The sequence below is a fragment of the Pelobates fuscus genome, chromosome 3 (genome assembly GCF_036172605.1).
Source record: "Pelobates fuscus isolate aPelFus1 chromosome 3, aPelFus1.pri, whole genome shotgun sequence".
NCBI lineage: Eukaryota > Metazoa > Chordata > Amphibia > Anura > Pelobatidae > Pelobates > Pelobates fuscus.
Window position 1 is genome coordinate 45787561 of NC_086319.1, and position 20976 is coordinate 45808536.

Genomic DNA, 20976 nt, shown 5'->3' on the forward strand with positions numbered 1-20976 from the left:
AGAGAAATCTGTGCATAGAGAACCAATTGGACAAAGAGACAGCACACACGTTAGCTGCAACTGACCTACACACGGCCAGGAATGGGTCAACTTAACACAAGGTGGGTGAATAATGGAAATCCCAGACTCGACAAACAAAGAGAGGGCTATATCCTCACTGTTGCCACAGTCCCACAAAATATGGCAGGCCTCCTCTACCCAGTTGCGTGTCTCAGGTTATGTCTTCAGAGTCTCTTTGGTTCCCCAAGAGTATCCTGGGAACTACAACAGGAGCAGAAGTAGTTATAAAAAAAGACCATTGTCTGGGGTGTAGACTGATCTTATAGCTACATAATTCCAGGTCTAGGATGTCAATGGGTTTTGGGGGTTAAATCAACTAATAATGGCTCTCTGAGCTGCAAAATCAATGGTATAAAACCACTTTCTTAGGGTGGCATGTTTCTTTATGTACCACTTTAAGAATACACAAGTTAGACATACACTGGTAAGTTTTTACCATGATATGACTTTAAAACAGTGTTTGGATTGTGAATGAAGATCTCTATATTGCTCTATCCATTGTCAGGATTGCACCATAATGTATAGGTGAAAACAAATTATTTTAAATTTCATACCTATCTGCCTATCAGTGGTGCCTGATCTTAATGGAAGCACATTGCAATCTGGACCTTCTTGCACCAAAACAGCTTTATTGCAATCAAGTTGTTCTGGTTCCCAGAGTGGTCCATTATTGGTGTTGTGCCAATAGGCAGCATGTATTCTCTCCTGAATTCATGTTTCATCCAGAACTTTCAAGGTTTCCAGTGAATTGTGGCATGCCATTGACATTGATAAAATATACCCACCTACTGAGCAAGTGTTCACTGCTTCTCTATGAGAAACATTGGAATGGTGGACTGCATTGATGCCATGAGAAGCATTTTATTGAACAAAAATAATCTTGATGACTCAGCAAGGTAGGGTTGGGCTGCAGTAAGGAGCCTATCCCAGTTTTTTTTTTTTTTTTTAAAGAGGAGCCTAATATTGCAATATATTAAAGGAACGCATCAAAAAAATAAATACATTTAAACATTTTTTAAAATAAATATATATATATATATATATATTTTTTAAATGAATTTATTTATTTTTTCATTAACGTGTTCCATTAATTAATGCATGCATTTATTGTTTAATGGAAAAGAAGGGGGTAAGGGCTGCGCTAAGAAATAAGTAAAATATAACACAAGGGTAAATACCAATAAAACCAGACCAAAATGGTCACAATAAAACAGTTACAGCAAAGTAGGTCTCTAGATAAGTCTATGTAAAATAAATAAAAAGAGTCCTTAGGAGTAGTGAAGATAAATAAAACGTCTCACTGATATAGCTGTATGGGGTATCTGTACAGTCCTCAGGAGTTGATCCGTCCGGTTTGTAAAATAATCCGTATATGTGGAGACACAATAGAAGACAGCGATAGTGCTCTCAATAAGAAAAGTATATTAAAATAAATAAAATGAAATATACTTACAAGTATAGAGCAGGAAATACTGCTCTATTAATGCAGCGCTGGTGGAATGATCCCCACCTAGGATTTCTTGACTCAGGATACAAGTAAAAATAAAAATAAAAATGCCAGGAATAGTAAGTAAAGTGCATATAAAGTACAATAAAGTAAGGGATGGTCCTATAAAAAAGGTAACCAAAATCTCTTTTATTGTTTAAAATATACAATTAAAACCATTAATGCGTTTCACCTATAAGGCTTTATCAAAATGGTAGTATAGCAATATACCTGGCAAGAAACATTATTTATAAGAGAATGTAATTGTTAAAATTGGCGCCAAAAACGGATCAGCCAATTAGAAACACATCAATTAAAACATTTTTAGAAACTTGTCAAAATTGAAAAATAAGATTACATATTTATAGATTAAGTTAATACAAGCAGATTGATATAAATTTATATTAAAAACAAAGCTTATTTTGATTTATAAAAGAGTGTGTTCGGTGTCACATGACCGGACCTCGGTATTATGGGAAATGTAGTTGGGGGGAGCGGCTCGCAATTGGAGGATACATCTAACCCCTCCCCTTGACACGACAAGCGGCCGGCATGTAGTGGAGCAAAGCCCCATGGGGCTTGTAGTCATGCCGGTCGGCGTGCGCACAGGGGAGGGGGCGGTGACCGGCACGCAGCTCGCTCTAAATGTTAGTAGCGAGCTGCTACCACAAAGGACAATATAATAAGGATGGCTGGAATGGCCAAAATACCTGCAGCGCTGCATTAATAGAGCAGTATTTCCTGCTCTATACTTGTAAGTATATTTAATTTTATTTATTTTAATATACTTTTCTTATTGAGAGCACTATCGCTGTTTTTATATATTTTGGAGCACCAAGGTTGGATTGACGGACGCACTCTTCCAGTATATCCTGTAGCGGGGATCATACCGCTTAACGCCCTTTGTCCTAGAGCTGGTTCAAGCTCCCTCAAATGTGAGTGTATTATCCTATTTTTACTTATTTTACCCTTGGATCTGCAATACTTCACTATTGGCAGCTTGCCGTGTCTTCTATTGTGTCTCCACATATACGGATTATTTTACAAACCGGACGGATCAACTCCTGAGGACTGTACAGATACCCCATCCAGCTATATCAGTGAGACGTTTTATTTATCTTTACTACTCCTAAGGACTCTTTTTATTTATTTTACAAAGACTTGTCTAGAGACCTATTTTGCTGTAACTGTTTTATTGTGACCATTTTGGTCTGGTTTTATTGGTATTTACCCTTGTGTTATATTTTACTTACCGTATATACTCGAGTATAAGCCGACCCGAATATAAACCGAGGCCCCTAATTTTACCCCAAAAAACTGGGAAAGCGTATTGACTCGAGTATAAGACTAGGGTGGGAAATGCAGCAGCTGCTGGTAAATTTCTAAATAAAATTAGATCCTTAAAAAATTACATTAATTGAATATTTATTTACAGTGTGTGTATACAATGAATGCAGTGTGTGTATGAGAATGCAGTGTGTGTGTATGAGAATGTAGTGTGTGTAGGAGTGCAGTGTGTATATGAATGCAGTGTGTGTATATGAATGCAGTGTGTGTGTGTATGAGAATGCTGTGTGTATGAGTGCAGTGTGTGTGTATGAGAATGCTGTGTATGAGTGCAGTGTGTGTATGAGTGCAGTGTGTGTATGAGTGCAGTGTGTGTGTATGAGTGCAGTGTGTGTGTATGAATGCAGTGTGTGTGTATGAATGCTGTGTGTGTATGAGAATGCTGTGTGTATGAGTGCAATGTGTGTGTATGAGTGCAGCGTGTGTATGAGTGCAGCGTGTGTATGAATGCAGCGTGTGTATGAATGCAGCGTGTGTGTATGAATGCAGCGTGTGTATGAATGCAGCGTGTGTATGAATGCAGTGTGTGTGTATGAATGCAGCGTGTGTGTATGAATGCTGTGTGTATGAGTGCAGTGTGTGTGTATGAATGCAGTGTGTGTGTATGAATGCAGTGTGTGTGTATGAATGCAGTGTGTATGAGTGCAGTGTGTGTGTATGAATGCAGTGTGTGTGTATGAATGCAGTGTGTGTGTATGAATGCAGTGTGTGTGTATGAGAATGCTGTGTGTATGAATGCAGTGTGTATGAGTGCAGTGTGTGTATGTGTGTGTGTAATGCAGAGTGTGATGCAGAGCCTTGGTGGGGGGTGGGCATTTTTATTTTTTTATTATTATTTTAATATTTATTTTTGTTTCATTACATTTTTTTATTTTATTATTATTTTTTATTTTATTATTATTTTTATTTTTTTTATTATTATTAATATACATACATTTTTTTTGTCCCCCCTCCCTGCTTGCTAGCTGGCCAGGGAGGGGGGCTCTCCTTCCCTGGTGGTCCAGTGGATGGGCACTGTGTAGGAGGGGGCTGTGGGGGCTGCAGAGAGATGCTACTTACCTTTCCTGCAGCTCCTGTCAGCTCTCTCCTCCTCCGCCGGTCCGTTCAGCACCTCGGTCAGCTCCCAGTGTAAATCTCGCGAGAGCTGCGGATCTCGCGAGATTTACACTGTGAGCTGACAGAAGAGCTGAACGGACCGGCGGAGGAGGAGAGAGCTGACAGGAGCTGCAGGAAAGGTAAGTAACATCTCTCTGCAGCCCCCACAGCCCCCAGTCTGTATTATGGCAATGCAAATTGCCATAATACAGACTATGACTCGAGTATAAGCCGAGTTGGGGTTTTTCAGCACAAAAAATGTGCTGAAAAACTCGGCTTATACTCGAGTATATACGGTATTTCTTAGCGCAGCCCTTACCCCCTTCTTTTCCATTTTTAGCTTGTTTTATTAGGGTTCTGTGGGATTCCCTAATTAGGGTTGCAGCTTTTATTCTTATTTTTATTCTTGTTATTTAGCGCAGACTCTTCCCCCCATTTTTTATTTATTGTTTAAGGGTTAGAAATATAGTCTCGGATAAGCTCAATGAGCAAACTGCCTGATTACTTATAGTGAATCTGTAGTAAAAAAATGAAAGACTTGAAATTGCTCCCATATACATTGAATACAACATACGGTATATCACAAAGATACATGGTGTATTCAATGTAAAATATAAAGATTCATTCACCTTTCCTCTGTTCCAGCACCACCTCCTGGTTGTCCTCCACTATGCTTCCAGTTTTCCTGCTCCCTTCTTTGATTTGCCTTGCTTGGGAACGCATCCCTAAGCAGGGCAAACCTCCTCAGTGATGTTGGAACACTGGCTTCGTTGCCAGTGTTCTGGCCTCAGAAGAGAGTAATGTCATTGTGGCGAAACCAACCTCGCCACTGGGCCCTGGAGAAGCCTGTTTGCTAGCCTCCTACCTGCTGACTATGGCCCCTGGGTTATTTGGGGCATATTGTACTGTATATTGCTGCTACTGGCCCTTTTAACAGCATCTATGGACATATTGGGACTTTTGGGACTACTGTCCCTTTAAGACTGTGATACATACTCTAGTGTACTGCCTGTAATATTATATGTGTATTAAGTTTAACCTGGGATATGTATGCAGCATTCATCTGATTGTTCGGTAGAATCACTCCATTTATTATATTGAGTGAAACTACCGAACAACCAGACCACCCAGGAATAAGTGTGCCTCCAATTACAGTTTGCAACAATGTTGCAAACGGGTAATTGGCAATCAGTGTAATGTATTCTTTGTCCTCTGGGTGGCCGCCATTCGGGAAACAAACACGTGGCGGCGGCCATCTTAAACTACCGAACAGCGGTGTTTTGCCGTCGAGTGTCTGGAACTAAAATCGGACATTTGACTAGGCAAACACCGCTGAGACCTCCATACTTCCAGAAATTCGTATGGAAACTACCGAATGACCCGCCGTTCGGTAGAAAGAGCCCCATAAACAAGGGAATTCATTCAAACCCTCTCCAGGCTCTATAACACAGGCAATTCGCCTGTTTTCATTCCCTTGTTTGTGACCGACCGCAGGGCCAAAATGCATGGAACTGTTTTCGGATACTTTACCCATGCGGTCGGTCAAATCTTTAGAACCCCATATCTCACGAACCATTCATCCGAATTACTTGAATTTTGGATATGTTGTCCCCCTGAATAAGGGCTATCCAGCGATGCTGGATTTAAAGGTGTACCCCCGGGTTTTGGGGTACATCCAGAACTTGGCTGAAAAAGTGTACCGGATAATTGAGTTTAATGTTATCTGAGGGGAGGGGATGTGTGGGCTGAACCATGTATGTGATTGGTTATTTTATGCCTCCCCCTGGGTGTGGCCTGTATGTGGATTAGTGTAATAAAAGCCAGGCTGGATGAGCCAGTCCAGAGTTCCTGTTTTACCCTCAAAGTGATGTGTCGTCTCATTATTGGGGGAAGGATTTAATGTATGCTGTTCCAGTTGACTGCTAGGAGTACAAGCCTATTCGTATGGTTCCTATTCAATGGTCTACAGCATTCATACGCTTGGGAGAATTTAAAGGTTTCTCGGATTCGGTGATTATGGTGTCTGCCAGAGTGCTTGGAGTCCTCAGGAAGCGCTAGGAGCATCCATTAACGGAGGTACTCAGTCGGGGTGCCAGGTGATCCGTTACATTGGTGGCAAGCGGTGGGATGGCGTCCTAGTGTGAGGTAAAGCAGCTCAGAGACACTGTTTGGATTTACAAATTGAGGGCAACGCTAGCAGTCGTGCAGCGCCCCTGGGAGCAGACAAGTATGGAAGGTTCTGGCTCTGGAGATGATTGGCTGGCCGAGGTGAGGCAGCGAGTGGCCGAGTATGGGGATGATATACCCATGGAGACACGCCGGGTGATCTGGAACCAGGTCATGGCTGAGCGAAACACAAGGCTGGACCGAGAATTCCGGTTGGCAAAAGAGAGGAAGTATGCTCAGCAGCAGGAGCGTTACAGCAGCCGAGTAGAGGCTGCATCCGAGGAGGTTAGCCGTCTTTCCCTGAGGCGGCGGGAGGAACCCGAAGTGGGGGTCCTCATAGACTGGTCCTGTGAGGAACCACAACAGGCAGGTAGAGATGGGACCAAGGTCTCTCCACCGGGCCCACCGGGATCCTGGGCAGCCGGCCCAGATCCCCAGCAGCAGCCAGAGTTGCCAGGTGGGGAAGCAGGTGGCCCTTACTCACAAATGTTGAGGGGCCTCACGGATTGGTCCTGGGAAGACCCACAGATGGCAGGTGGAGATGGGACTGCGGTCTCTCTACCGGCCCTACAGGGATGCTGGGCAGTCGGCCCAGATCCCCAGCGGCAGCTTAGCGCACCAAGGGGAGACAGTAAGCCCCACACCAGCGCAGATGGGACCGTGGTCTCTGCGCCCAAGTTACAGGGAGCTAAAGGGGCCGTCCTCCCTCCCCAGCGGCAGTGTGATTTGTTGGGAATTGGGAGCCCAGTCTCCTTTCCCCAGCAGCAGGACACTGCATTGGGAGGAGAGACAGTCGGTCTCCCTCCACAAAGACTGAAAGTATGCATGGGAGAGGAGATTGTTACCACCTCTCCCCAGCGGCAGAGTGTTCTAATGGGAGAGGAGCTGGTTACCACCTCTCCCCAGCGGCAGCTTAATGTACCAGGGGGAGACTGTAAGCCCCACAACTGTGCAGATGGGACTGTGGTCTCTGCACCTACAGCACAGGGGGTAGGGACGGTCGGTCCTGCCCATCCACAACAGGGCTGTTTAGCCAAAGGGGAGACAGTCTGTCTCCAGCAGCAGAGCTGTGTAACTAAAGGGGAGACAGTCGGTCTCCAGCAGCAGAGCTGTGTAACTCAAGGGGAGACAGTCGGTCTCCAGCAGCAGAGCTGCGCAGCTAAAGGGGAGGCAGTCGGTCTCCAGCAAGGCTCCAACCAGACTACTCCCGGGGTAGTGCTGGCACCAGGGCAGAGTACCGCTGGGCTCTGCCCACTCAGCAACCCACCAAAACAGCCTACCAGTCCCCCACACAGCCATGGTGAGGCACCTGGACCTGGACAAGTTTTTCTCTTACTCAGGTGTAGTAACCATTTATTGTGGGTGGGCTGTACTGCTGTTTCTGTTTTGTGGGTGGGCTGCTGGACTAACAAGGGCACTGACCGGCAAGAGGTCAGGTACCCTGTTAGTCTGTTTGGAAAAGGGGAGAAATGTGGCGAAACCAACCTCGCCACTGGGCCCTGGAGAAGCCTGTTTGCTAGCCTCCTACCTGCTGACTATGGCCCCTGGGTTATTTGGGGCATATTGTACTGTATATTGCTGCTACTGGCCCTTTTAACAGCATCTATGGACATATTGGGACTTTTGGGACTACTGTCCCTTTAAGACTGTGATACATACTCTAGTGTACTGCCTGTAATATTATATGTGTATTAAGTTTAACCTGGGATATGTATGCAGCATTCATCTGATTGTTCGGTAGAATCACTCCATTTATTATATTGAGTGAAACTACCGAACAACCAGACCACCCAGGAATAAGTGTGCCTCCAATTACAGTTTGCAACAATGTTGCAAACGGGTAATTGGCAATCAGTGTAATGTATTCTTTGTCCTCTGGGTGGCCGCCATTCGGGAAACAAACACGTGGCGGCGGCCATCTTAAACTACCGAACAGCGGTGTTTTGCCGTCGAGTGTCTGGAACTAAAATCGGACACTTGACTAGGCAAACACCGCTGAGACCTCCATACTTCCAGAAATTCGTATGGAAACTACCGAATGACCCGCCGTTCGGTAGAAAGAGCCCCATAAACAAGGGAATTCATTCAAACCCTCTCCAGGCTCTATAACACAGGCAATTCGCCTGTTTTCATTCCCTTGTTTGTGACCGACCGCAGGGCCAAAATGCATGGAACTGTTTTCGGATACTTTACCCATGCGGTCGGTCAAATCTTTAGAACCCCATATCTCACGAACCATTCATCCGAATTACTTGAATTTTGGATATGTTTTCCCCCTGAATAAGGGCTATCCAGCGATGCTGGATTTAAAGGTGTACCCCCGGGTTTTGGGGTACATCCAGAACTTGGCTGAAAAAGTGTACCGGATGATTGAGTTTAATGTTATCTGAGGGGAGGGGATGTGTGGGCTGAACCATGTATGTGATTGGTTATTTTATGCCTCCCCTGGGTGTGGCCTGTATGTGGATTAGTGTAATAAAAGCCAGGCTGGATGAGCCAGTCCAGAGTTCCTGTTTTACCCTCAAAGTGATGTGTCGTCTCATTATTGGGGGAAGGATTTAATGTATGCTGTTCCAGTTGACTGCTAGGAGTACAAGCCTATTCGTATGGTTCCTATTCAATGGTCTACAGCATTCATACGCTTGGGAGAATTTAAAGGTTTCTCGGATTCGGTGATTATGGTGTCTGCCAGAGTGCTTGGAGTCCTCAGGAAGCGCTAGGAGCATCCATTAACGGAGGTACTCAGTCGGGGTGCCAGGTGATCCGTTACAGTCATGTCACTCCGTTCCTATACGTCATTCCGTTCCTAGTTATCTCTAGCTGCAGTTGCTATGCTTGGGAAAGCAGAAGGACTTCCTGTGTGAGGTCTTTTCTTCTCTCCCTGCTCCATCAATGCCTCAACATTCAGTGTTTGCTGAGGAATTGACTGACAGCTTTAAATTGCAGTTAATTATTAATTTCTTCCTAGCTTATTTATGCTTTAACATGAAGACTACTATTAATTACTTTTGCGTTTTATGCCCTGATTGATTGACTGATTTGGATTTGTGGTCAATGATTAGTGCACATTATTTATGATTCCTCTGGGCACTTCGAAATGTATTCAAACACTGTCTGCAATCTGGTCTAGAGCAGGAGCACACCTTTATTGTTATAGTCTGCCTGTTCTGAAGTGACAGAGATCGTGTATCTCCTTGACATTCATTACCCACAGACTGTATGCATGTAGTTGGTTGTACAGAAGGTCTCCACTAAGAAGATGTTTTGACTAATCAGGTAACTCTGGCTGACATCACAGCCTGACTGGCTGACATCACAGCCTGACTGGCTGACATCACAGCCTGACTGGCTGACATCACAGTCTGTTTTTTTTTGCTGGGCCTCAGTGAACCTATTTGCATCAAACTCTACTGTGAGGATATTCCCCGTAGAAGCACAGTATTCAGGATGAATAGATACTGAGTCTGGCAGAATAACCTGATCAATTTCAGTCGAAAAAAAACACAGATACAATTTTCTTGTTTAAAATGTTTATTCAACATTTTAATAACGCAGTGCTTACTATTTTTAGTGGTATATTAGTTTTATAGATAAACTGCAACTAAACTACACCTGAAGCTAAAGAAAAATTGATGTTTTATAAATTACATCATCCAGATGATTCCCATTATTTCAGACACGCTCATGCAGACATGCTCTAAAGCTTCTCATGGCTAAAGCTTATCTCATGGATAATTTCTTCTGGTATGGCAGCGATTTCTTGCTGAATAGCAGTCTTTAGTTCATTGATGGTCTTGGGTCTGCCCTTGGAGGAACCCTCAAAGGAAGGAATTGCACACCGCTAGGTCAGGTGAGCTGGCTGGCCACAGAGAGAAATAAAGTGCCCAGGAAACATCTGCTTCAGCACCTCTATTGATTCTCATAATGTATTGGCTGTAGCTCCATCTTGATGGAACCGAACTGGAGGATTTCCAAGCTCTACAAATCTCAGTCCCATGAAGGTTGTCAGCATCTGGACATAATGGTTTGAGATGACAGTGACTACACAAGCATTCTCCTCAAAGAAGTATGGCCCTGTCACAAAGTTAGTGACAGCACACCAGACAGTGACATATTCACTGTGGAGGGTTCTTTCATGGAGCTCCCTCTGGCAATTTTTGGACCAGTACTAAAATGTTGTTTATTCACACAGCATGACAAGTTAAAGTGTGTTTCATCACTAGACAGCACACTCTGCGATTGGCAATGTGATGGTCATTTCGCTCCTGGACCACCATCATTTTGTAGGGATGAAATTTCAAATTGGTGTTTAAGATTCTTCTTAAACACTAATCTGATATCCCTAGTGCAAGGGCATGATGCACATCTGAACGGCGTGGTGACTGCACAAGTGTTCATCTAGCAGCTTCAATATTCTGAGGTGTTTTGACCCATAAACTCTGCCAGTGTTTTTATTTTTATTTTTAATGCAGGCCTGTTTGGTGAAAATATTTAACCCACAGCATTCTAGGAACACTCACGTTCTGATCAATATGGAAATTCTTTGGAAAAAGCTGTTTTAATGACAAAATCTTTATGCTGGAAAAAGCCTTTTTAACAAAAGCGAAAAGAGATCCGATTAACAACATGCTCCAATGCAAATGCTATAGACATAAATTAATATTCCCACTGTGTACCCTCTATTAATAGGGAGGGAGAATCTGACATCACAAAATTGTCAGGTTTTTCTGCCAGACTCTGTACCGTGTACCAATTTACTATAATAAAGTCGTATGAAATTGGACTTTTAAACCACAAAAATAAATTGTTTAAAAAGCTATTAACATGCCATTTTTTTAGCTACAGGCTTCCGGCAGTGGCATCCGGCAATTCCCTGTCGCTACATGTAAACATTTGCAGTCAAGAAACATCGATTCTTGCAAACAGTAGTGTCTGGTCACTGAAGAGGTTGTAAACAAGCCTTTAATGTTTTATAAGGAAAGGAATTCATAAATTTGAAAAATAAAATATACTTCTAGCCAACATTCCGGATAAATAATCTCTATGATTTCTTGTGACTGTACAGGCACTGTAAAAATAAAGCTGTACTGAAAAGCTAACACATAATTTTAATGTTATAGGAATAGAAATACTTATATAAACATTTTGCAAAATATAAAATATCTACACCAGTGGATACTGGATTGTTTCTTTAGGTCTGTACCAGACTTGTCATCTTATAAAATGTTCTTACTGTTGAAGATTGTTTAAACCCTTATTAATGTCAAGTGTTACCATGTAGCCATAACAAATACTACTCTACAGTGAGCGGAAAAAATTATACTATATAGTATAATATATAAGGATGAGATAATTTCCAGTGGATTGTAAAGTTGCAGAAAATCATAAGTCATTGTAAGTTAGCAGAAATGTGCTTACCTGGACACTACTATGAAAAGCCTGTTACCTGCTGATACATTGGCAGAATTTATACTGTAGAATCAGGCAGAATGGATCTATATTACATTCTAAATCTACATACAAATGTTTTGTTTTTTTTACCAGTAGTACATCTATATTGTTATTTATGTGTGACTATATTGGGATATTAAAGGAACACTCAAAGCACCATAACCACTGCAGTACACCCCCACCCATTGTATATAGTCAAACTGATTTAGAGTGATTTTACTTTTTACCTGTGGTCCACCATGCACCGTCCCCTGAGTCCTCTACTTGCGACTGAGATTTGAAAACTCTTTTTCTAAGCTAAGCTACTTCTGGTCAATTTATCATTTAAAATATAGCATTATTATAAAAATGTATTTGTGAATGTGCAAACTTTGGGTTCAGAAACCTTTTTGCCATTGAAGGGCTGCAGTGAAAGATATAAAGTAAGAGTGATCAATTGTGATAGGTGGGTTGGGGCAGGTCTGATCTAAGAAAGTCAAGAGAGATATGTTTTTTAAGAAGCAGGAGACTTGTTGGAAACTAAAAAGGATATCTGGGAGATTTAAATGATTAGATGGAACATATCTTGGGGGCAAAAAGTGGGGGCATTTGAGATACAAAAAATCTACTGCAGCATATTAATAATGACAAACTGAGACTAATAGGAAAGGGACTAGGAACTTAAACATTTAAGGTTGACAGGAACAAGAAAAATATGATTGATTGCACTGCATGAAAGAGACAGAGAAGATGACATAGTTGTGGGGATGGATCGGTGAAGGGGTGAGAGATTACTTAATTGGATGTTTAGTGTTCCCCAATAAATTTGGCAGCTTTGCATTTAAACATTAGTGCTAATTGCATGTTTTGAGCATAGATTTTGGGAAGGAAGAATGTAACCCAATAAGAAAAACACAATATAACAATATATGTTCCTTAAATGTGTGTTATGTAAAAAAAATCAAATATTTAGTTTCATTATATTGTAGCATATTTCATAAAATAAAATATAATAAAAAGCACTTTACATCAACTTGCACTTTAATTGGAAATTATCACTGGCCATAAATAAAAAATGTGTGAAGAAGCACTTAAATATATATTTAGCACAATGTGAGGTAATTGCTCAGTCATTCAAGGATTCCTTGCAACCTTGGCTAACATCAAGTGTGGCCAATGGTGTGCATTGCTAATTGTTTATGGCCATTCTGTAGGAAATGACTTGAGCAATTTTTTTCTTACTAAGAGCCAAGGGACATTACACGCGAATAATGTGATTATTTCAAAAAACATCCGCAGTCTCCATATTTATTTAGAAAATCTATGTATATAAAGAGAGAGTCCCGATATGGATGGATACAAAGTGGCAATGTAGCTGCTGTAGATCATGGTCCATAAGGTTCTTAACTAGCCTACTAGTCATCATACTTTACTGCAGCTACAGTGTTTTCATTATTGTCTTAATACATAGATTCCACAAATGTCTCAGTATGGTACAAGGAGGTCCACCCTCCTGATCTCAATATTGCATTAAGATAATTACCATTTTGCTGTCTAAGTAAAATTGATCCTGAAGTATTACACGCCGGTTAAACAGGACTGCGTGACACTCCAGACAATTCCTGTCTGTAGAGATCATCTAGAAGATACTACTGATTGCTACTTGTATCCTTTTATTATCTCAAGGTTGATGTGTGCTTCGTCCAAAGGGAACCCTTTGATGAGTTTCTTCCTGCTATATGAAACGTTATCCGATCTCTTCTATTGAGAAGAAAGGATGAAACAGGTTTTAAAGAAATCTGTATGCATTTAATTAAATGTTTCTAGTACCCCCTTTGGGCTTCATTATTTGCATTGCAAGGCTTTTATTTAGCAGTCACATAAGAAAACATAGCTGACCTTTTCTTTAATGTCAGTAAACTTTAATAAGGAGGTTTAAAGGGAATACATACAAATTAACATTTTTAACACCAAATCGGCTGTAAAACATTGCAATCTTGAGAGCTAATGCGGACTAATTATATTAGGAATGATGCTTACATTGTAAGTGAACACTGTGCATGAATAAATCAACAGTTCATTCTGTAGACATGTTCTTTATTGACCTGGGAACCATTAATCTTTGCAGATAGTACTCTTATACATCATGCCAGCCTTGTATCCGTCAGTAATGCATATTTCATTATATTGTAGTGTAAAATGAAAAGCACTTTACAGCAACTAACACTTTAATTGGGTTAAGGTGTATCCTTGAGTTCTCTTATAACGTGTATTTTTTTTTAACCATAAACAATGAAATTAGTGGGGGAAAAAAATCACCTTTCTTTTTAAAATTGCCTTGTTTTTATTAAACAAAAAACATAGTGAAGTCTGTATAGGATATTGACGGTTATATTCCTATTAAATGATGAAAATGGTGTTTTCTATTCAGATTTCTTTTTATCTTGTCTATGTAGTACCATGGCTTCTATAAATAGAGATTTATAGAAATTGAAATATAAGTTGTCATGGCAACCTGTTGTGGGGAAAAAAAAAGAGAGGAGAACGAAAAGACGAGGAAAGAAGACACTAGTTAGTGTTCAGAAATCCTCTGATGATATCACTTATCTACATTTTTATATATCCTTGCCAACTAACGTATATATATTTGTTCCAAATTGACGTTGGTATCTTGAACACATGAACTAAATATTTGACATCGGTGCATGGTTTTCCATAACTCTGCTGAGCTATTTTATCTCTTTTAATATAAAGATGCTCAGTGGCTTTTATTTTTCTTGAAGTTTATTTTATCATACACAGTAATCTGTGCATTCCTAAACTGGGCTGTTCACTAAACATGAAAATATGGGAAATGGAAAAGGGACCTTTTTTTTTTAGGTCAAAATGTACACATTTTTTTTAATTATTCTAATCAACTATGTTTACAAATTTGCAGTTCCATCATCAGTTCCCCACATTTCTTAAACAATAACCCTGTTAATGTGCCCCTTTTTCATAGGATCACAGTGATATCTGAAATACGACAGTCTTTTTATTTGATTTGAGGTCTTTATTATGTAATATAGAAGGCCTAGCATAATAGTGAGTGACTGTTTGTGTGCTTGGTGTGTGTGTGTGTGTGTTTGTCTATGCAGTGAGGTAAATATAAGTTTGTGCAAGTCAGATGTATCTCGAGAACAGGTAAAGTTGTAGTGAGGTCTCATTTCTCCCTTGGTACCTCTAAAGCAAGTTATATGATGTGCACAACTGGTGTTCATGTTAAAAGTTCCATTTTAATGATAATGCCAAAATAAAGAAGCAAAAATGCAAAGAAAAAAAAAAAATAGTGCCAGTTCACAAAAAAAAACAACCAAATTGAAACAAGATTAGCGCGTTTTCTATCTCTCCATGAGTTTAACCATGAGGAATCATAAGCAGTTTTAAATTTAAATTTGCTTTTTGGATAAAATACCTTGGTCTCTAAGATGGAAAGCCAATATCTTAATAATATACCCAAATGCCTGTTCAATACTGCCTAATGCCATATGGATGAGCATGTCACAGCTTTAAAGTTGAGTCAAAATTGACATAAATGATTATTTGACTCAAGATTTGAATTTAAGAAAACATTGCCATAAGTGTTTGGTAGAAGCAATCATTTTGCCTTTTTTTTAAGGAAGCTTAAAAAGAAATGGCTTTACAGCACAGTAATAGCATACATGAAAATGAGTGATATTATAACTCTGAATATAAAACACTTTACAGGAAATGTTATAGCAAAAAAAAAGTGTATTTTATTTTGCAGCCTATGACTATAAAACTCAAAGTCTGATTCAGAAGCATATTTACATCTTGTCCCAGCAATCTTGATTTCAAACTTTAAATATTAATGGCTCCTACTTTACCATAACATTTCGGTTATTTAAAACCCTCATTGAATGTCTGTTACTAATAAATAGGGCATTCATATTGGGATATGCAACATTATTTATGGCATGGGTTCAACCTAAATCTTAAAAACATTATTTCTCATTTAGTTCATTCTGAGTCAACTGAATTAGGCAAACCATGCATTTTTGGCCACAAATTTATGATGTGTTTTTTTCCGTTTTATGTGATCTCAGAAGTGCTCTGTAGGATTCAGAACTGTTGGATTTCAGTTTATATTTACAGAATCACCACTTGACATGATATATCTCTTGGCATGGGACACGGTATGTTATCCTAATTGTTGACAAAAACATGGGCATGGTGAACAAAATTGGAACAATTCTTAGGTATACTGTGCCAATCACATGGTCCTAAACTGGGACAAAATAGTTAACAAAAAAAATATTCCACATCATTGCAGCACCAACGACAGCCTCTAGTACTAACAAAAGTCAGGATGAATCTGTGAAATGAAATGGCTCTTACCATCTATATGTCCCGTAAGAAAGTAAGTTTAATTATACTATATTACAATGTTCCAATTTCATTTGAGCTTTTCTTACCTAACAGAGGTTGGACCAGGCAACTTTGTTATTTGAAATAAACATTATATGCAATAATTTTGTAATAAATACCTTTTCCCTTTTCGTGGGTCGGAGCTCTCATGATGTCAGAGTTGGTAAACCCACACTAGCTTTATGTGCATAGTCTTTGGCTAAGTAAGCAGTGCTTGCTATTTAAATCTTAAATGGACACTCTAGACCCCTACAACACTTAGCTTTATGTGTGAAAAGTGTGAGCTCTTTTTTTCATCTTAGAAATAGTGCAGATTTCAATAGAAATTTACACTTTTATAAATCACACTGGTTACACCCCCTGACTTTCCAAGCAGACAACTGGTGCTGTTACTTCCTGGTTCGATTAGCTTATTTGCACTGAACTCAGGAGACAGCAATTGCACAGAGCACCTGCCTTGCAAAAATATCTCATTCAGCTGCATTGGGAAGTCTGTGATTGGACAGTTACATAAAGTCTGGGCGGGGAGGAAGGCTTGCAAAGGCAGCAGACAAGATATCTGCAGTTTTTGCAAGCTGTTTTTAGATACATCTCCAATGAAAAATGCATAATTAAATGCATGCAAGTAGTTTTTATTTAGGATATATCTACTAAACAGTGATTTATTTTTATGTATCTTGTATTTGGGCAGTGGAGAGTCCCTTTAAATAATGCAGTCTCTGCAGAGCAAAGGTAAGCCAGAAAAGACTATATATATATAGTCTTTTATATATATAGTCTTTTATATAGCACTCTTATGCAGAGTACTTTACAATTTATGCAAAAATTACATTGGGAAATATGCAAACAGAGGATAAATATTTATATACACTAAAACAAAATGAAGAGAGAACCTTGTCCATGAGCTTACAATCTACAGGCTTTTTTTTTAATAATAAAAAATGATGACTACTTTCCATTATGATGATTTCACTCATATATTACTGAAAATGATCATAGTTTCACAGCTTTCTCTTTTTTGTGTTACTTAGAGATTGTTCTCAACAAGTGTTATCAAACCACAGCCTTTCAGCTGTTTGACCTTCATTACACAGTGGAATGGGTTTAATTCTCATTTACACTGTGACTGAGAGAACTTCAAGAACCCTCCTCGGTTCACGTATAAATAAATTAATGTTAACCAGTGGTTAATTCATGACAAGGAATCAGTTCAATGTATAAGTCGACTTAATGTATACGTAAACTCCCTTATTATCTTTTATTTTGTTCACAGTATTTCACCTCATTTGCGATGAATTTGTTGGCACTTCTTATAGAATAATAAAAAATGACGTACTTTTGTGTGTGTAATTACTTTTTTGAATGACTACAATTTGTGCCTTCACTTGGACATGCACTTTGCACACAACACATTGTCCAAGGGAGTAAGACTGAAAAACAGATAGTGGCAATTATGCAAGGCAGGTCGCTGTGGTACTGCAGACGTGAATAGACAATGTTGAGCTACAATATTGCAATAAACCATCATCTAGATATTTGTAAATATTGCACATTCTTATTTATATATGTTTAAACAAATTGTTATATACACATCTATCTATCTATCTATCTATCTATCTGTCCGTCTGTCTGTGTCTGTCTGTATATATTCTGGATTGCTTTACAATGAGACTCTAAAAAACAACACAAATAAAATAGTAATAACAAAACAAATAATAACAATACTGATGATGATGATGATAATAATAATAATAATAATAATAATAATAATAATAATAAATAAATAAACAAATCATACGTTACTAGGCCCCAGTCTAAACAATCTTACAATCAGGAGGAACACAGGCATTAAAGAGCAAAAATACCCAGAGGGAAAAAGAGATTGCCAGGGATGACACTTGCATACATTAAACAAATGTAAAAATATATGATGTGTGTGAAAAACTATCAAGGGAGAATGTGAGAGAGATATAAAGAGAAAAAAAAAACTGTTAAAAGAGAAAGGAGTTACCTAGCATAAAAATACGAGCTTCTAGGGACTGTTTAATAGAGTAAAGACAGTGGGAAAAGCTAACTGTACAGAACAGTTTTCTATAAGAAGGGTGCTGCTCTCAACTTCCTCAGGGTTATTTAATAAAGCTATTTACTAAACAAATTCAAAGTGTATTCACCTTGTGAAAATGGAGATATGTGAACAGCTGTACCTTATGGACTTAACTCTTATCTCAGCCTATAGTACTATGCAGGGGCGTACCTAGAGCACTTGGCACCATAGGTGGGTCCTGTGTTTGGCACCCTCCCCCCCATACACACACACTTTAAAATGCAAAAAAAACTCCACCCACAATATATATTTTTTTTACATTTTCAAGAATATTGATTGCACAAATTTATAAACCTGTATAAAACCCCTGCCCCTTCTATAAAAAACTGCACCCCTTCTTTACAAAAAACCCTGTCCAGCCCACTTCACAAAAACCAAATTCTACAAAACCTCTGCCCCCCACTTCTAAAAAGAACATTTCACCTCTTCTACAAAACCCCTGCCAGCCCCCTTCTACAAAACCCCTGCCCCTCTTCACAAAAACCTCTGCCCCCCACTTCTACAAAAAACATTTCACCCCTTCTACAAAAACACTGCTCAGTCCCCCTCTCCATAAACCGTGCCACCTTCAGATAAACCCCTGCACCCTTCAACAAAATCCCTGCACAGCCTCCCTTTTACAAAACCCCTGCCCCATTACAAACTTCCTCCACCCGTCTTCTACAGAACCCCTGCCCAGACCCATTCTACAAAACCCCTGCCCCCTCTACAAAAATCCTGCCCAGTCCCTCTTCTACAATATTCCTGCCCCTTTACAAAAACCCTGCCCCCTCTACAAAAAACCTGCCCAGTCCCTCTTCTACAATATTCCTGCCCCTTTACAAAAACCCTGCCCCCTCTACAAAAACCCTGCCCCCTCTACAAAAACCCTGCCCAGTCCATCTTCTACAATATTCCTGCCCCTTTACAAAAACCCTGCCCCCTCTACCAAAACCCTGCCCAGTCCCTCTTCTACAATATTCCTGCCCCTTTACAAAAACCCTGCCCCCTCTACAAAAACCCTGTCTCCTCTATACAAAAAACCCTGCCCCCTTCTTCACAAAAACCCCTCCACCCCCCCTTCTTCACAAAATCACCTGCACCTCCCTTCTACACAAAAAACCTGAACCCCACTTTTTTACAACAAAACCTGCACCCCCCTTTTCACAAAAAATCCTGACCGCCCTTTTCACAAAAACACCTACCCCGTTTTTTTTTTAGAAATCACAAAATGAGCAAGCAGACACTCACAGCTTGCTGCTCTATGCTCCTTCTCCGTTCTCTCACCACTTCTGCTCCGGCCTCAATGCTCTTCCGCCATGATGCTGCAAATAGCAGCAGAGCGGATCCTTCTTCTACTTCTTGAGATAACATTTGGGAAAGACAGGCTGAGCATGTCGACATCATTGCGGCATGGCATTACATTTCGCCACGCGCCTCCTCCCTAAAATTAAATAATGCGGCCCGGCCCTACAAGGGTGGATGGCCGTCATGACACCCCCTAATATGTGGCACAAAGGGTGGTCTGCTCCCCTTATCTCCCTATTAGTACTCACTGGTACTATGTACTATTGCTCGATTGTAGAAGGTGGCATATTCCAATGCAAAGGCCTGCTAACGTTATGGTGGCTTCTTAAGGTTTCCTTAAAGGGGAATTGTCACTTCTCTGAAAATTACACAATTGAATAAAGCATAAAAAATTGCCCATGGGGTGTGTCATATTTTTATTTGTGTGATGTTCTGCCTACTGCTCACAAGCCCCCATTGCAGGATAAAATGTGGAGATTTCTACATGTAATTACATTTTTCGCACCTTTACAAATGTATATTTGTGAAATACATGGATAAGTGTACATACTATTAAAACAAGTCCAAAGAAAGGACATTTCCTCTTCATGATTCCCTTTTATTCCAGACGTTGTGTCCTTAAGGGGTAATATTTTACTGTTTATTCATTAATCTTTTAAATTGTTTGACAAGTTCTTAATTTTACTTTTTTTGTTGCATTCTTGCTACGATGATCTTTCTTTCTCACACAAATAGAAATGAACCCAGGAGATTTAGCACTATTTGCTTGAAATCTCTAGTGATACAACAAAAACAAACATAAATTCCATTTCAATTTTCCAGTGTGCTTAGTTGTTCTTTGAAAATCACAGATAGCTATCTATTTACCCAATAAACATAAAGGTATAACAATAGTAATAAAACAAGAGAGTAATGTTTTAAAAAGAAAATACCAGGATTTTTTTTTATATGACCAATCTGTAAATTATGTATAGCTATATACCACCCAAAGTGAGAAAAATATGATATCGTTATATCTATTTACATTTACAAATGTAGCTAAACAGTCTGCAGAGTTTTACTGATGACTGTTTGTTTGATGGTGAGAATATCTAGTTTCACAATTGATCTCTTGCATTAAATAATACAATAGCTTCTCTGTCCCGTGCTCCTGATTTCCCAAACACATCTGTTTAGACCAGGGGTGCCCATAAGGTAAATCCACAGATGTTTGAAAACTACAGCTTCCATGATGCTTTGTCATTCTAAATGCATGCAAAGCATCATGGGAGTTGTTGTTCTACAACATGTGGGTATCTATCTTTTGAACACCCCTTGATTAGACTATACACCTCCACCACCTGCCATATTGTGCCCTTTTCCCACTTCTTCCCTGGACCCCTCTATCCTAAACTTCCCTCTCCAACTGACATTGCTAGAACCTGGTCAACTTGCTACAAGAGCAACGACGAGGAGGTTGATCAGACTAGACTTCCACTCATGCTTGGGCCAGTATCTGATGTTTTAGAAATTTGCAATGTTTAGATGCGATCCTTACCGAACCCAGTTACGTTGCATTTTGTATTCTTATGTT

General features: G+C 39.8%; 1 protein-coding gene across 5 annotated transcripts in view; it reads left to right on the plus strand.

The window, feature by feature from the left end:
• The window catches only part of KCNC2 (potassium voltage-gated channel subfamily C member 2), a 201845-nt gene that overhangs the window by 10088 nt on the left and 170781 nt on the right, over window positions 1-20976 (plus strand). The window lies entirely within an intron of this gene.